The following is a 20,422-nucleotide window of genomic DNA, read 5'->3' as shown; positions in this document are numbered from 1 at the left end:
ACACCACAGACAGCAGAGCCACAGTTACACCACCACAGACAGCACATCACAGTTACACACCACAGGACAGCGCAATCACAGTTACACACCACAGACAGCATAATCACAGTTATACACCACAGGCAGCATAATCACAGTTACACACCACAGACAGCATAATCAAGGTTACACACCACAGACAGCATAATCACAGTTACACACCACAGACAGCGCAATCAGTTACACACCACAGACAGCGCAATCACAGTTAACACACCACAGACAGCATAATCACAGTTACACACCACAGACAGCATAATCACAGTTACACACCACAGACAGCATAATCACAGTTATACACCACAGACAGCGCAATCACAGTTACACACCACAGACAGCGCAATCACAGTTACACACCACAGACAGCATAATCACAGTTACACACCACAGACAGCATAATCACAGTTACACACCACAGACAGCATAATCACAGTTACACACCACAGACAGCGCAATCACAGTTACACACCACAGACAGCATAATCACAGTTACACACCACAGACAGCATAATCACAGTTACACACCACAGACAGCGCAATCACAGTTACACACCACAGACAGCGCAATCACAGTTACACACCACAGACAGCATAATCACAGTTATACACCACAGGCAGCATAATCACAGTTACACACCACAGACAGCATAATCAAGGTTTACACACCACAGACAGCACAATCACAGTTACACACCACAGACAGCGCAATCAGTTACACACCACAGACAGCGCAATCAGTTACACACCACAGACAGCGCAATCAGTTACACACCACAGACAGCGCAATCACAGTAACACACCACAGACAGCATAATCACAGTTACACACCACAGACAGCGTAATCACAGTTACACACCACAGACAGCATAATCACAGTTACACACCACAGACAGCATAATCACAGTTACACACCACAGACAGCATAATCATAGTTACACACCACAGACAGCATAATCACAGTTACACACCACAGACAGCGTAATCACAGTTACACACCACAGACAGCGTAATCACAGTTACACACCACAGACAGCGTAATCACAGTTACACACCACAGACAGCATAATCACAGTTACACACCACAGACAGCATAATCACAGTTACACACCACAGACAGCATAATCACAGTTACACACCACAGACAGCGTAATCACAGTTACACACCACAGACAGCGTAATCACAGTTACACACCACAGACAGCATAATCACAGTTACACACCACAGACAGCATAATCACAGTTACACACCACAGACAGCATAATCACAGTTACACACCACAGACAGCATAATCACAGTTACACACCACAGACAGCATAATCACAGTTACACACCACAGACAGCATAATCACAGTTACACACCACAGACAGCATAATCACAGTTGCACACCACAGACACCATAATTACAGTTACACACCACAGACAGCATAATCACAGTTACACACCACAGACAGCATAATCACAGTTACACACCACAGACAGCGCAATCACAGTTACACACCACAGACACCATAATTACAGTTACACACCACAGACAGCATAATCACAGTTACACACCACAGACACCATAATTACAGTTACACACCACAGACAGCGCAATCAGAGTTACACACCACAGACAGCGCAATCACAGTTACACACCACAGACAGCGCAATCACAGTTACACACCACAGACAGCGCAATCACAGTTATACACCACAGACAGCATAATCACAGTTACACACCACAGACAGCATAATCACAGTTACACACCACAGACAGCGCAATCACAGTTACACACCACAGACAGCATAATTACAGTTATACACCACAGACAGTGCAATCACAGTTACACACCACAGACAGCATAATCACAGTTACACACCACAGACAGCATAATCACAGTTACACACCACAGACAGCGCAATCACAGTTACACACCACAGACAGCATAATCACAGTTATACACCACAGACAGCGCAATCACAGTTACACACCACAGACAGCATAATCACAGTTACACACCACAGACAGCATAATCACAGTTACACACCACAGACAGCGCAATCACAGTTACACACCACAGACAGCATAATCACAGTTACACACCACAGACAGCGCAATCACAGTTATACACCACAGACAGCATAATCACAGTTACACACCACAGACAGCATAATCACAGTTACACACCACAGACAGCATAATCACAGTTACACACCACAGACAGCATAATCACAGTTATACACCACAGACAGCATAATCACAGTTATGCACCACAAACAGCATAATCACAGTTATACACCACAGACAGCATAATCACAGTTATACACCACAGACAGCATAATCACAGTTATACACCACAGACAGCATAATCACAGTTACACACCACAGACAGCAGAGCCACAGTTATACACCACAGACAGCATAATCACAGTTACACACCACAGACAGCGCAATCACAGTTACACACCCCAGACAGCATAATCACGGTTACACACCACAGACAGCACAATCACAGTTACACACCACAGACAGCGCAATCACAGTTACACACCCCAGACAGCATAATCACAGTTACACACCACAGACAGCAGAGCCAGTTACACACCACAGACAGCATAATCATAGTTACACACCACAGACAGCATAATCACAGTTACACACCACAGACAGCATCATCACAGTTACACACCACAGACAGCATAATCACAGTTACACACCACAGACAGCAGAGCCACAGTTACACACCACAGACAGCGCAATCACAGTTACACACCACAGACAGCATAATCACAGTTACACACCACAGACAGCAGAGCCACAGTTACACACCACAGACAGCATAATCACAGTTACACACCACAGACAGCATAATCACAGTTACACACCACAGACAGCATAATCACAGTTACACAGCACAGACAGCATAATCACAGTTACACACCACAGACAGCATAATCACAGTTACACACCACAGACAGCATAATCACAGTTACACACCACAGACAGCATAATCACAGTTACACACCACAGACAGCATAATCACAGTTACACAGCACAGACAGCATAATCACAGTTACACACCACAGACAGCATAATCACAGTTACACACCACAGACAGCATAATCACAGTTACACACCACAGACAGCATAATCACAGTTACACACCACAGACAGCATAATCACAGTTACACACCACAGACAGCATAATCACAGTTACACACCACAGACAGCATAATTACAGTTACACACCACAGACAGCATAATCACAGTTACACACCACAGACAGCATAATCACAGTTACACAGCACAGACAGCATAATCACAGTTACACACCACAGACAGCATAATCACAGTTACACACCACAGACAGCATAATCACAGTTACACACCACAGACAGCATAATCACAGTTACACACCACAGACAGCAGAGCCACAGTTACACACCACAGACAGCATAATCACAGTTACACACCACAGACAGCATAATCACAGTTACACACCACAGACAGCATAATCACAGTTACACACCACAGACAGCAGAATCACAGTTACACACCACAGACAGCATCATCACAGTTACACACCACAGACAGCATAATCACAGTTACACACCACAGACAGCAGAGCCACAGTTACACACCACAGACAGCATAATCACAGTTACACACCACAGACAGCATAATCACAGTTACACACCACAGACAGCGTAATCACACTTACACACCACAGACAGCGCAATCACAGTTACACACCACAGACAGCATAATCACAGTTACACACCACAGACAGCGCAATCACAGTTACACACCACAGACAGCATAATCACAGTTACACACCACAGACAGCGTAATCACACTTACACACCACAGACAGCGCAATCACAGTAACACACCACAGACAGCATAATCACAGTTACACACCACAGACAGCGCAATCACAGTTACACACCACAGACAGCGCAATCACAGTTACACACCACAGACAGCATAATCACAGTTACACACCACAGACAGCATAATCACAGTTGCACACCACAGACAGCATAATCACAGTTACACACCACACACAGCGCTATCACAGATACACACCACAGACAGCGCAATCACAGTTACACACCACACACAGCGCAATCACAGTTACACACCACAGACAGCGCAATCAGTTACACACCACAGACAGCGCAATCACAGTTACACACCACAGACAGCACTATCACAGATACACACCACAGACAGCGTAATCACAGTTACACACCACAGACAGCGCAATCACAGTTACACACCACAGACAGCGTAATCACAGTTACACACCACAGACAGCGTAATCACAGTTACACACCACAGACAGCGCAATCACAGTTACACACCACAGACAGCGCAATCACAGTTACACACCACAGACAGCGCAATCACAGTTACACACCACAGACAGCATAATCACAGTTACACACCACACACAGCGCAATCAGTTACACACCACAGACAGCATAATCACGGTTACACACCAGACAGCGCAATCACAGTTACACCCCACAGACAGCAGAGCCACAGTTGTACACCACAGACAGCATAATCACAGTTACACACCACAGACAGCATAATCACAGTTACACACCACAGACAGCGCAATCACAGTTACACACAGACTGCATAATCACAGTTACACACCACAGACAGCGCAATCACAGTTACACACCACAGACAGCATAATCACAGTTACACACCACAGACAGCGCAATCACAGTTACACACCACAGACAGCGCAATCACAGTTACACACCACAGACAGCATAATCACAGTTACACACCACAGACAGCATAATCACAGTTACACACCACAGCCAGCGCAATCACAGTTACACACCACAGACAGCATAATCACAGTTACACACCACAGACAGCATAATCACAGTTACACACCACAGCCAGCGCAATCACAGTTACACACCACAGACAGCATAATCACAGTTACACACCACAGACAGCATAATCACAGTTACACACCACAGACAGCATAATCAAGGTTACACACCACAGACAGCAGAGCCACAGTTACACACCACAGACAGCATAATCACAGTTACACACCACAGACAGCATAATCAAGGTTACACACCACAGACAGCAGAGCCACAGTTATACACCACAGGCAGCATAATCACAGTTATACACCACAGACAGCGCAATCACAGTTACACACCACAGACAGCATAATCACAGTTACACACCACAGACAGCATAATCACAGTTACACACCACAGACAGCGCAATCAGTTACTCACCACAGACAGCGCAATCACAGATACACACCACAGACAGCACAATCACAGTTACACACCACAGACAGCGCAATCAGTTACACACCACAGACAGCGCAATCACAGATACACACCACAGACAGCATAATCACAGTTACACACCACAGACAGCGCAATCACAGTTACACACCACAGACAGCATAATCACAGTTACACACCACAGACAGCGCAATCACAGTTACACACCACAGACAGCGCAATCACAGTTACACACCACAGACAGCGCAATCAGTTACACACCACAGACAGCGCAATCACAGTAACACACCACAGACAGCGTAATCACAGTTACACACCACAGACAGCATAATCACAGTTACACACCACAGACAGCATAATCACAGTTACACACCACAGACAGCATAATCACAGTTACACACCACAGACAGCATAATCACAGTTACACACCACAGACAGCATAATCACAGTTACACACCACAGACAGCATAATCACAGTTACACACCACAGACAGCGCAATCACAGTTACACACCACAGACAGCGCAATCACAGTTACACACCACAGACAGCGCAATCACAGTTACACACCACAGACAGCATAATCACAGTTACACACCACAGACAGCATAATCACAGTTACACACCACAGACAGCATAATCACAGTTACACACCACAGACAGCGCAATCAGTTACACACCACAGACAGCATAATCACAGTTATACACCACAGACAGCGCAATCAGTTATACACCACAGACAGCATAATCACAGTTACACACCACAGACAGCATAATCACAGTTACACACCACAGACAGCATAATCGCAGTTACACACCACAGACAGCGCTATCACAGTTACACACCACAGACAGCATAATCACAGTTACACACCACAGACAGCATAATCACAGTTACACACCACAGACAGCATAATCACAGTTATACACCACAGACAGCATAATCACAGTTACACACCACAGACAGCATAATCACAGTTACACACCACAGACAGCATAATCACAGTTACACACCACAGACAGCATAATCACAGTTACACACCACAGACAGCATAATCACAGTTACACACCACAGACAGCATAATCACAGTTACACACCACAGACAGCGCAATCACAGTTATACACCACAGACAGCATAATCACAGTTACACACCACAGACAGCGCAATCACAGTTACACACCACAGACAGCATAATCACAGTTACACACCACAGACAGCGCAATCACAGTTACACACCACAGACAGCGCAATCACAGTTATACACCACAGACAGCGCAATCAGTTATACACCACAGACAGCATAATCACAGTTACACACCACAGACAGCATAATCACAGTTACACACCACAGACAGCATAATCACAGTTACACACCACAGACAGCATAATCACAGTTACACACCACAGACAGCATAATCACAGTAACACACCACAGACAGCGCAATCACAGTTACACACCACAGACAGCATAATCACAGTTATACACCACAGACAGCATAATCACAGTTACACACCACAGACAGCATAATCACAGTTACACACCACAGACAGCATAATCACAGTTACACACCACAGACAGCATAATCACAGTTACACACCACAGACAGCATAATCACAGTTACACACCACAGACAGCATAATCACAGTTACACACCACAGACAGCATAATCACAGTTATACACCACAGACAGCATAATCACAGTTACACACCACAGACAGCATAATCACAGTTATACACCACAGACAGCATAATCACAGTTACACACCACAGACAGCGCTATCACAGTTACAAACCACAGACAGCATAATCACAGTTACACACCACAGACAGCATAATCACAGTTACACACCACAGACAGCGCAATCACAGATACACACCACAGACAGCACAATCACAGTTACACACCACAGACAGCGCAATCAGTTACACACCACAGACAGCGCTATCACAGTTACAAACCACAGACAGCATAATCACAGTTACACACCACAGACAGCATAATCACAGTTACACACCACAGACAGCGCAATCACAGTTACACACCACAGACAGCGCAATCAGTTACACACCACAGACAGCGCAATCACAGTAACACACCACAGACAGCATAATCACAGTTACACACCACAGACAGCGCAATCACAGTTACACACCACAGACACCATAATTACAGTTACACACCACAGACAGCGCAATCACAGTTACACACCACAGACACCATAATTACAGTTACACACCACAGACAGCGCAATCACAGTTACACACCACAGACAGCGCAATCAGTTACACACCACAGACAGCATAATCACAGTTACACACCACAGACAGCATAATCACAGTTACACACCACAGACAGCGCAATCACAGTTACACACCACAGACAGCGCAATCACAGTTACACACCACAGACAGCGCAATCACAGTTACACACCACAGACAGCATAATCACAGTTACACACCACAGACAGCATAATCACAGTTACACACCACAGACAGCATAATCACAGTTACACACCACAGACAGCAGAATCACAGTTACACACCACAGACAGCGCAATCACAGTTACACACCACAGACAGCATAATCACAGTTACACACCACAGACAGCATAATCACAGTTACACACCACAGACAGCGCAATCAGTTATACACCACAGACAGCGCAATCACAGTTACACACCACAGACAGCATAATCACAGTTACACACCACAGACAGCATAATCACAGTTACACACCACAGACAGCGCAATCACAGTTATACACCACAGACAGCGCAATCACAGTTATACACCACAGACAGCGCAATCACAGTTACACACCACAGACAGCATAATCACAGTTACACACCACAGACAGCGCAATCACAGTTACACACCACAGACAGCGCAATCAGTTATACACCACAGACAGCATAATCACAGTTACACACCACAGACAGCATAATCACAGTTACACACCACAGACAGCGCAATCACAGTTACACACCACAGACAGCATAATCACAGTTACACACCACAGACAGCATAATCACAGTTACACACCACAGACAGCATAATCACAGTTATACACCACAGACAGCATAATCACAGTTATACACCACAGACAGCATAATCACAGTTACACACCACAGACAGCATAATCGCAGTTACACACCACAGACAGCATAATCACAGTTACACACCACAGACAGCGCAATCACAGTTACACACCACAGACAGCGCAATCACAGTTATACACCACAGACAGCGCAATCAGTTATACACCACAGACAGCATAATCACAGTTACACACCACAGACAGCATAATCACAGTTACACACCACAGACAGCATAATCACAGTTATACACCACAGACAGCATAATCACAGTTACACACCACAGACAGCATAATCACAGTTACACACCACAGACAGCATAATCACAGTTACACACCACAGACAGCATAATCACAGTTACACACCACAGACAGCATAATCACAGTTATACACCACAGACAGCATAATCACAGTTACACACCACAGACAGCGCTATCACAGTTACAAACCACAGACAGCATAATCACAGTTACACACCACAGACAGCATAATCACAGTTACACACCACAGACAGCGCAATCACAGATACACACCACAGACAGCACAATCACAGTTACACACCACAGACAGCGCAATCACAGATACACACCACAGACAGCGCTATCACAGTTACACACCACAGACAGCGCAATCAGTTACACACCACAGACAGCGCAATCACAGTTACACACCACAGACAGCGCAATCACAGTTACACACCGCAGACAGCAGAATCACAGTTACACACCACAGACAGCATAATCACAGTTATACACCACAGACAGCATAATCACAGTTATACACCACAGACAGCATAATCACAGTTACACACCACAGACAGCATAATCACAGTTACACACCACAGACAGCGCAATCACAGTTACACACCACAGACAGCGCAATCAGTTACACACCACAGACAGCGCAATCACAGGAACACACCACAGACAGCATAATCACAGTTACACACCACAGACAGCGCAATCACAGTTACACACCACAGACAGCGCAATCAGTTACACACCACAGACAGCATAATCACAGTTACACACCACAGACAGCATAATCACAGTTACACACCACAGACAGCGCAATCACAGTTACACACCACAGACACCATAATTACAGTTACACACCACAGACAGCAGAATCACAGTTACACACCACAGACAGCATAATCACAGTTACACACCACAGACAGCGCAATCACAGTTACACACCACAGACACCATAATTACAGTTACACACCACAGACAGCGCAATCACAGTTACACACCACAGACAGCGCAATCAGTTACACACCACAGACAGCATAATCACAGTTACACACCACAGACAGCATAATCACAGTTACACACCACAGACAGCATAATCACAGTTACACACCACAGACAGCATAATCACAGTTACACACCACAGACAGCATAATCACAGTTACACACCACAGACAGCAGAATCACAGTTACACACCACAGACAGCATAATCACAGTCACACCACAGACGCACACACAGCGTCATCCGTTCACACCAGACAGACATACAGTTACACACCACAGACCTGCATAATCACAGTTAAACAACACAGGACAGCATAAATCACAATACTCTGTATATATAAAAACAATCACATTTAAGTTACACACCACAGAATGCAATAATCACAGTTACACACCACAGGACAGCATAAATCACACACAGACAGCATAATCACAGTTACACACCACATACAGCATAATCACAGTTACACACCACAGACAGCGCAATCACAGTTACACACCACAGACAGCATAATCACAGTTACACACCACAGACAGCATAATCACAGTTACACACCACAGACAGCAGAATCACAGTTACACACCACAGACAGCATAATCACAGTTACACACCACAGACAGCGCAATCACAGTTACACACCACAGACAGCATAATCACAGTTACACACCACAGACAGCGCAATCACAGTTACACACCACAGACAGCATAATCACAGTTACACACCACAGACAGCATAATCACAGTTACACACCACAGACAGCGCAATCACAGTTACACACCACAGACAGCATAATCACAGTTACACACCACAGACAGCGCAATCACAGTTACACACCACAGACAGCGCAATCAGTTATACACCACAGACAGCATAATCACAGTTACACACCACAGACAGCATAATCACAGTTACACACCACAGACAGCATAATCACAGTTATACACCACAGACAGCATAATCACAGTTATACACCACAGACAGCATAATCACAGTTACACACCACAGACAGCATAATCGCAGTTACACACCACAGACAGCATAATCACAGTTACACACCACAGACAGCGCAATCACAGTTACACACCACAGACAGCGCTATCACAGTTATACACCACAGACAGCGCAATCACAGTTACACACCACAGACAGCGCAATCACAGTTACACACCACAGACAGCGCAATCAGTTATACACCACAGACAGCATAACCACAGTTACACACCACAGACAGCATAATCACAGTTACACACCACAGACAGCATAATCACAGTTATACACCACAGACAGCATAATCACAGTTATACACCACAGACAGCATAATCACAGTTATACACCACAGACAGCATAATCACAGTTATACACCACAGACAGCATAATCACAGTTACACACCACAGACAGCGCAATCACAGTTACACACCCCAGACAGCATAATCACGGTTACACACCACAGACAGCACAATCACAGTTACACACCACAGACAGCGCAATCACAGTTACACACCCCAGACAGCATAATCACAGTTACACACCACAGACAGCAGAGCCAGTTACACACCACAGACAGCATAATCATAGTTACACACCACAGACAGCATAATCACAGTTACACACCACAGACAGCATCATCACAGTTACACACCACAGACAGCATAATCACAGTTACACACCACAGACAGCAGAGCCACAGTTACACACCACAGACAGCGCAATCACAGTTACACACCACAGACAGCATAATCACAGTTACACACCACAGACAGCAGAGCCACAGTTACACACCACAGACAGCATAATCACAGTTACACACCACAGACAGCATAATCACAGTTACACAGCACAGACAGCATAATCACAGTTACACACCACAGACAGCATAATCACAGTTACACACCACAGACAGCATAATCACAGTTACACACCACAGACAGCATAATCACAGTTACACACCACAGACAGCAGAATCACAGTTACACACCACAGACAGCATCATCACAGTTACACACCACAGACAGCATAATCACAGTTACACACCACAGACAGCAGAGCCACAGTTACACACCACAGACAGCATAATCACAGTTACACACCACAGACAGCATAATCACAGTTACACACCACAGACAGCGTAATCACACTTACACACCACAGACAGCATAATCACAGTTACACACCACAGACAGCGCAATCACAGTTACACACCACAGACAGCGCTATCACAGTTACACACCACAGACAGCATAATCACAGTTGCACACCACAGACAGCGCAATCACAGTTACACACCACAGACAGCATAATCACAGTTACACACCACAGACAGCATAATCACAGTTACACACCACAGACAGCGCAATCACAGTTACACACCACAGACAGCATAATCACAGTTACACACCACAGACAGCGCAATCACAGTTACACACCACAGACAGCATAATCACAGTTACACACCACAGACAGCGCAATCACAGTTACACACCACAGACAGCATAATCATGGTTAAACACCACAGACTGCGCAATCACAGTTACACACCACAGACAGCATAATCACGGTTACACACCACAGACAGCAGAGCCAGTTACACACCACAGACAGCATAATCACAGTTACACACCACAGACAGCAGAGCCAGTTACACACCACAGACAGCATAATCACAGTTACACACCACAGACAGCAGAGCCAGTTACACACCACAGACAGCATAATCACAGTTACACACCACAGACAGCATAATCACAGTTACACACCACAGACAGCATAATGACAGTTACACACCACAGACAGCATAATCACAGTTACACACCACAGACAGCATAATCACAGTTACACACCACAGACAGCATAATCACAGTTACACACCACAGACAGCATAATCATGGTTACACACCACAGACAGCATAATCACAGTTACACACCACAGACAGCATAATCACAGTTACACACCACAGACAGCATAATCATGGTTACACACCACAGACAGCATAATCACAGTTACACACCACAGACAGCATAATCACAGTTACACACCACAGACAGCGCAATCACAGTTACACACCACAGACAGCAGAGCCAGTTACACACCACAGACAGCATAATCACAGTTACACACCACAGACAGCGCAATCAGTTCTCCACCACAGACAGCAGAGCCAGTTACACACCACAGACAGCATAATCATGGTTACACACCACAGACAGCATAATCACAGTTACACACCACAGACAGCATAATCACAGTTACACACCACAGACAGCGCAATCACAGTTACACACCACAGACAGCATAATCACAGTTACACACCACAGACAGCATAATCACAGTTATACACCACAGACAGCATAATCACAGTTACACACCACAGACAGCATAATCACAGTTACACACCACAGACAGCATAATCACAGTTACACACCACAGACAGCGCAATCAGTTACACACCACAGACAGCATAATCACAGTTACACACCACAGACAGCATAATCACAGTTACACACCACAGACAGCATAATCACAGTTACACACCACAGACAGCATAATCACAGTTACACACCACAGACAGCATAATCACAGTTACACACCACAGACAGCATAATCACAGTTACACACCACAGACAGCGCAATCACAGTTACACACCACAGACAGCGCTATCACAGTTAGACACCACAGACAGCATAATCACAGTTACACACCACAGACAGCAGAGCCACAGTTACACACCACAGACAGCGCAATCACAGTTACACACCACAGACAGCATAATCACGGTTACACACCACAGACAGCATAATCACAGTTACACACCACAGACAGCATAATCATGGTTACACACCACAGACAGCATAATCAAGGTTACACACCACAGACAGCGCAATCACAGTTACACACCACAGACAGCGCAATCACAGTTACACACCACAGACAGCGCAATCACAGTTACACACCACTGACAGCGCAATCACAGTTACACCCCACAGACAGCAGAGCCACAGTTATACACCACAGACAGCATAATCACAGTTACACACCACAGACAGCGCAATCACAGTTACACACCACAGACAGCGCAATCACAGTTACACACCACAGACAGCGCAATCACAGTTACACCCCACAGACAGCAGAGCCACAGTTATACACCACAGACAGCATAATCACAGTTACACACCACAGACAGCGCAATCACAGTTACACACCACAGACAGCAGAGCCACAGTTATACACCACAGACAGCGCAATCACAGTTACACACCACAGACAGCATAATCACAGTTACACACCACAGACAGCATAATCACAGTTACACACCACAGACAGCATAATCACAGTTACACACCACAGACAGCATAATCACAGTTACACACCACAGACAGCGCAATCACAGTTACACACCACAGACAGCATAATCACAGTTACACACCACAGACAGCATAATCACAGTTATACACCACAGACAGCGTAATCACAGTTACACACCACAGACAGCAGAGCCACAGTTACATACCACAGACAGCGCAATCACAGTTACACACCACAGACAGCATAATCACAGTTACACACCACAGACAGCATAATCACAGTTACACACCACAGACAGCAGAGCCACAGTTACATACCACAGACAGCGCAATCACAGTTACACACCACAAACAGCATAATCATGGTTACACACCACAGACAGCAGAGCCAGTTACACACCACATACAGCATAATCACAGTTACACACCACAGCCAGCGCAATCACAGTTACCCACCACAGACAGCAGAATCACAGTTACACACCACAGACAGCATAATCACAGTAACACACCACAGACAGCATAATCACAGTTACACACCACAGACAGCATAATCACAGTTACACACCACAGACAGCGCAATCACAGTTACACACCACAGACAGCATAATCACAGTTACACACCACAGACAGCATAATCACAGTTACACACCACAGACAGCAGAGCCACAGTTATACACCACAGACAGCATAATCACAGTTACACACCACAGACAGCGCAATCACAGTTACACACCACAGACAGCAGAGCCACAGTTATACACCACAGACAGCATAATCACAGTTACACACCACAGACAGCGCAATCACAGTTACACACCACAGACAGCATAATCACAGATACACACCACAGACAGCGCAATCACAGTTACACACAGACTGCAAAATCACAGTTACACACCACATACAGCATAATCACAGTTACACACCACAGCCAGCGCAATCACAGTTACACACCACAGACAGCATAATCACAGATACACACCACAGACAGCGCAATCACAGTTACACACAGACTGCAAAATCACAGTTACACACCACATACAGCATAATCACAGTTACACACCACAGCCAGCGCAATCACAGTTACACACCACAGACAGCGCAATCACAGTTACACACCACAGACAGCATAATCACAGTTACACACCACAGACAGCATAATCACAGTTACACACCACAGACAGCATAATCACAGTTACACACCACAGACAGCATAATCACAGTTACACACCACAGACAGCATAATCACAGTTACACACCACAGACAGCATAATCACAGTTACACACCACAGACAGCATAATCAAGGTTACACACCACAGACAGCAGAGCCAGTTACACACCACAGACAGCAGAGCCACAGTTATACACCACAGACAGCATAATCACAGTTACACACCACAGACAGCAGAGCCACAGTTACACACCACAGACAGCATAATCACAGTTACACACCACAGACAGCATAATCACAGTTACACACCACAGACAGCATAATCACAGTTACACACCACAGACAGCATAATCACAGTTACACACCACAGACAGCATAATCACAGTTACACACCACAGACAGCATAATCACAGTTACACACCACAGACAGCATAATCACAGTTACACACCACAGACAGCATAATCACAGTTACACACCACAGACAGCGCAATCACAGTTACACACCACAGACAGCGCAATCACAGTTACACACCACAGACAGCGCAATCACAGTTACACACCACAGACAGCGCAATCACAGTTACACACCACAGACAGCGCAATCACAGTTACACACCACAGACAGCAGAGCCAGTTACACACCACAGACAGCAGAGCCACAGTTATACACCACAGACAGCATAATCACAGTTACACACCACAGACAGCAGAGCCACAGTTACACACCACAGACAGCGCAATCACAGTTACACACCACAGACAGCGCAATCACAGTTACACACCACAGACAGCGCAATCACAGTTACACACCACAGACAGCATAATCACAGTTACACACCACAGACAGCGCAATCACAGTGACACACCACAGACAGCATAATCACAGTTACACACCACAGACAGCGCAATCACAGTGACACACCACAGACAGCATAATCACAGTTATACACCACAGACAGCATAATCACAGTTACACACCACAGACAGCGCAATCACAGTTACACACCACAGACAGCATAATCACAGTTACACACCACAGACAGCATAATCACAGTTACACACCACAGACAGCATAATCACAGTTACACACCACAGACAGCATAATCACAGTTACACACCACAGACAGCATAATCACAGTTACACACCACAGACAGCATAATCACAGTTACACACCACAGACAGCATAATCACAGTTACACACCACAGACAGCACTATCACAGATACACACCACAGACAGCGCAATCACAGTTACACACCACAGACAGCGCAATCACAGTTACACACCACAGACAGCATAATCACAGTTACACACCACACACAGCGCAATCAGTTACACACCACAGACAGCATAATCACGGTTACACACCACAGACAGCGCAATCACAGTTACACACCACAGACAGCATAATCACAGTTACACTCCACAGACAGCATAATCACAGTTACACACCACAGACAGCATAATCACAGTTACACTCCACAGACAGCGCAATCACAGTTACACACCACAGACAGCATAATCACAGTTACACACCACAGACAGCAGAGCCACAGTTATACACCACAGACAGCATAATCACAGTTACACACCACAGACAGCAGAGCCACAGTTATACACCACAGACAGCATAATCACAGTTACACACCACAGACAGCGCAATCACAGTTACACACCACAGACAGCGCAATCACAGTTACACACCACAGACAGCATAATCACAGTTACACACCACAGACAGCGCAATCACAGTTACACACCACAGACAGCATAATCACAGTTACACACCACAGACAGCGCAATCACAGTTACACACAGACTGCAAAATCACAGTTACACACCACAGCCAGCGCAATCACAGTTACACACCACAGACAGCATAATCACAGTTACACACCACAGACAGCAGAGCCACAGTTATACACCACAGGCAGCATAATCACAGTTACACAACACAGACAGCGCAATCACAGTTACACACCACAGACAGCATAATCAAGGTTACACACCACAGACAGCATAATCACAGTTACACACCACAGACAGCAGAGCCACAGTTACACACCACAGACAGCGCAATCACAGTTACACACCACAGACAGCATAATCACAGTTACACACCACAGACAGCATAATCACAGTTACACACCACAGACAGCGCAATCAGTTACACACCACAGACAGCGCAATCACAGATACACACCACAGACAGCATAATCACAGTTACACACCACAGACAGCATAATCACAGTTACACACCACAGACAGCGCAATCAGTTACACACCACAGACAGCATAATCACAGTTACACACCACAGACAGCGCAATCAGTTACACACCACAGACAGCATAATCACAGTTACACACCACAGACAGCGCAATCAGTTACACACCACAGACAGCGCAATCACAGATACACACCACAGACAGCATAATCACAGTTATACACCACAGACAGCATAATCACAGTTACACACCACAGACAGCGCAATCAGTTACACACCACAGACAGCGCAATCACAGATACACACCACAGACAGCATAATCACAGTTATACACCACAGACAGCATAATCACAGTTACACACCACAGACAGCGCAATCAGTTACACACCACAGACAGCGCAATCACAGATACACACCACAGACAGCATAATCACAGTTCCACACCACAGACAGCGCAATCACAGTTACACAGCACAGACAGCGCAATCAGTTACACACCACAGACAGCGCAATCACAGTAACACACCACAGACAGCATAATCACAGTTACACACCACAGACAGCATAATCACAGTTACACACCACAGACAGCGCAATCACAGTTACACACCACAGACAGCGCAATCAGTTACACACCACAGACAGCGCAATCACAGTAACACACCACAGACAGCGCAATCACAGTTACACACCACAGACAGCGCAATCAGTTACACACCACAGACAGCGCAATCACAGTAACACACCACAGACAGCGTAATCACAGTTACACACCACAGACAGCGCAATCACAGTTACACACCACAGACAGCATAATCACAGTTACACACCACAGACAGCATAATCACAGTTACACACCACAGACAGCATAATCACAGTTACACACCACAGACAGCATAATCACAGTTACACACCACAGACAGCGCAATCACAGTTACACACCACAGACAGCATAATCACAGTTACACACCACAGACAGCATAATCACAGTTACACACCACAGACAGCATAATCACAGTTACACACCACAGACAGCATAATCACAGTTACACACCACAGACAGCATAATCACAGTTATACACCACAGACAGCATAATCACAGTTACACACCACAGACAGCAGAATCACAGTTACACACCACAGACAGCATAATCACAGTTATACACCACAGACAGCATAATCACAGTTATACACCACAGACAGCATAATCACAGTTACACACCACAGACAGCAGAATCACAGTTACACACCACAGACAGCATAATCACAGTTATACACCACAGACAGCATAATCACAGTTACACACCACAGACAGCAGAATCACAGTTACACACCACAGACAGCGCAATCACAGTTACACACCACAGACAGCATAATCACAGTTATACACCACAGACAGCGCAATCAGTTATACACCACAGACAGCATAATCACAGTTACACACCACAGACAGCGCAATCACAGTTACACACCACAGACAGCATAATCACAGTTACACACCACAGACAGCGCAATCACAGTTACACACCACAGACAGCATAATCACAGTTATACACCACAGACAGCGCAATCACAGTTACACACCACAGACAGCGCAATCACAGTTATACACCACAGACAGCGCAATCACAGTTACACACCACAGACAGCATAATCACAGTTACACACCACAGACAGCATAATCACAGTTACACACCACAGACAGCATAATCACAGTTACACACCACAGACAGCATAATCACAGTTACACACCACAGACAGCAGAGCCACAGTTATACACCACAGACAGCATAATCACAGTTACACACCACAGACAGCGCAATCACAGTTACACACCACAGACAGCATAATCACAGTAACACACCACAGACAGCAGAGCCACAGTTATACACCACAGACAGCATAATCACAGTTACACACCACAGACAGCGCAATCACAGTTACACACCACAGACAGCGCAATCACAGTTACACACCACAGACAGCATAATTACAGTAACACACCACAGACAGCATAATCACGGTTACACACCACAGACAGCACAATCACAGTTACACACCACAGACAGCGCAATCACAGTTACACACCACAGACAGCATAATCACAGTTATACACCACAGACAGCGCAATCACAGTTACACACCACAGACAGCGCAATCACAGTTACACACCACAGACAGCATAATCACAGTTACACACCACAGACAGCATAATCACAGTTATACACCACAGACAGCGCAATCACAGTTACACACCACAGACAGCATAATCACAGTTATACACCACAGACAGCGCAATCACAGTTACACACCACAGACAGCATAATCACAGTTATACACCACAGACAGCGCAATCACAGTTACACACCACAGACAGCGCAATCACAGTTATACACCACAGACAGCGCAATCACAGTTACACACCACAGACAGCATAATCACAGTTACACACCACAGACAGCATAATCACAGTTACACACCACAGACAGCATAATCACAGTTACACACCACAGACAGCATAATCACAGTTACACACCACAGACAGCAGAGCCACAGTTATACACCACAGACAGCATAATCACAGTTACACACCACAGACAGCGCAATCACAGTTACACACCACAGACAGCATAATCACAGTAACACACCACAGACAGCAGAGCCACAGTTATACACCACAGACAGCATAATCACAGTTACACACCACAGACAGCGCAATCACAGTTACACACCACAGACAGCGCAATCACAGTTACACACCACAGACAGCATAATTACAGTAACACACCACAGACAGCATAATCACGGTTACACACCACAGACAGCACAATCACAGTTACACACCACAGACAGCATAATCACAGTTACACACCACAGACAGCACTATCACAGTTACACACCACAGACAGCGCAATCACAGTTACACACCACAGACAGCGCAATCACAGTTACACACCACAGACAGCACTATCACAGTTACACACCACAGACAGCGCAATCACAGTTACACACCACAGACAGCGCAATCACAGTTACACA

At 45.5% G+C, this 20,422-nt stretch overlaps 1 protein-coding gene across 2 annotated transcripts in view; it reads right to left on the bottom strand.

The window, feature by feature from the left end:
* The window catches only part of cop1 (COP1 E3 ubiquitin ligase), a 304,266-nt gene that overhangs the window by 10,216 nt on the left and 273,628 nt on the right, over positions 1-20,422 (bottom strand). The window lies entirely within an intron of this gene.

This window comes from Mustelus asterias, chromosome 8 (assembly GCF_964213995.1).
Source record: "Mustelus asterias chromosome 8, sMusAst1.hap1.1, whole genome shotgun sequence".
NCBI classification, from domain to species: Eukaryota; Metazoa; Chordata; class Chondrichthyes; order Carcharhiniformes; family Triakidae; genus Mustelus; species Mustelus asterias.
Note: the sequence above shows the minus strand (reverse complement) of the source record. Positions and strands in the feature narration are given on the sequence as shown.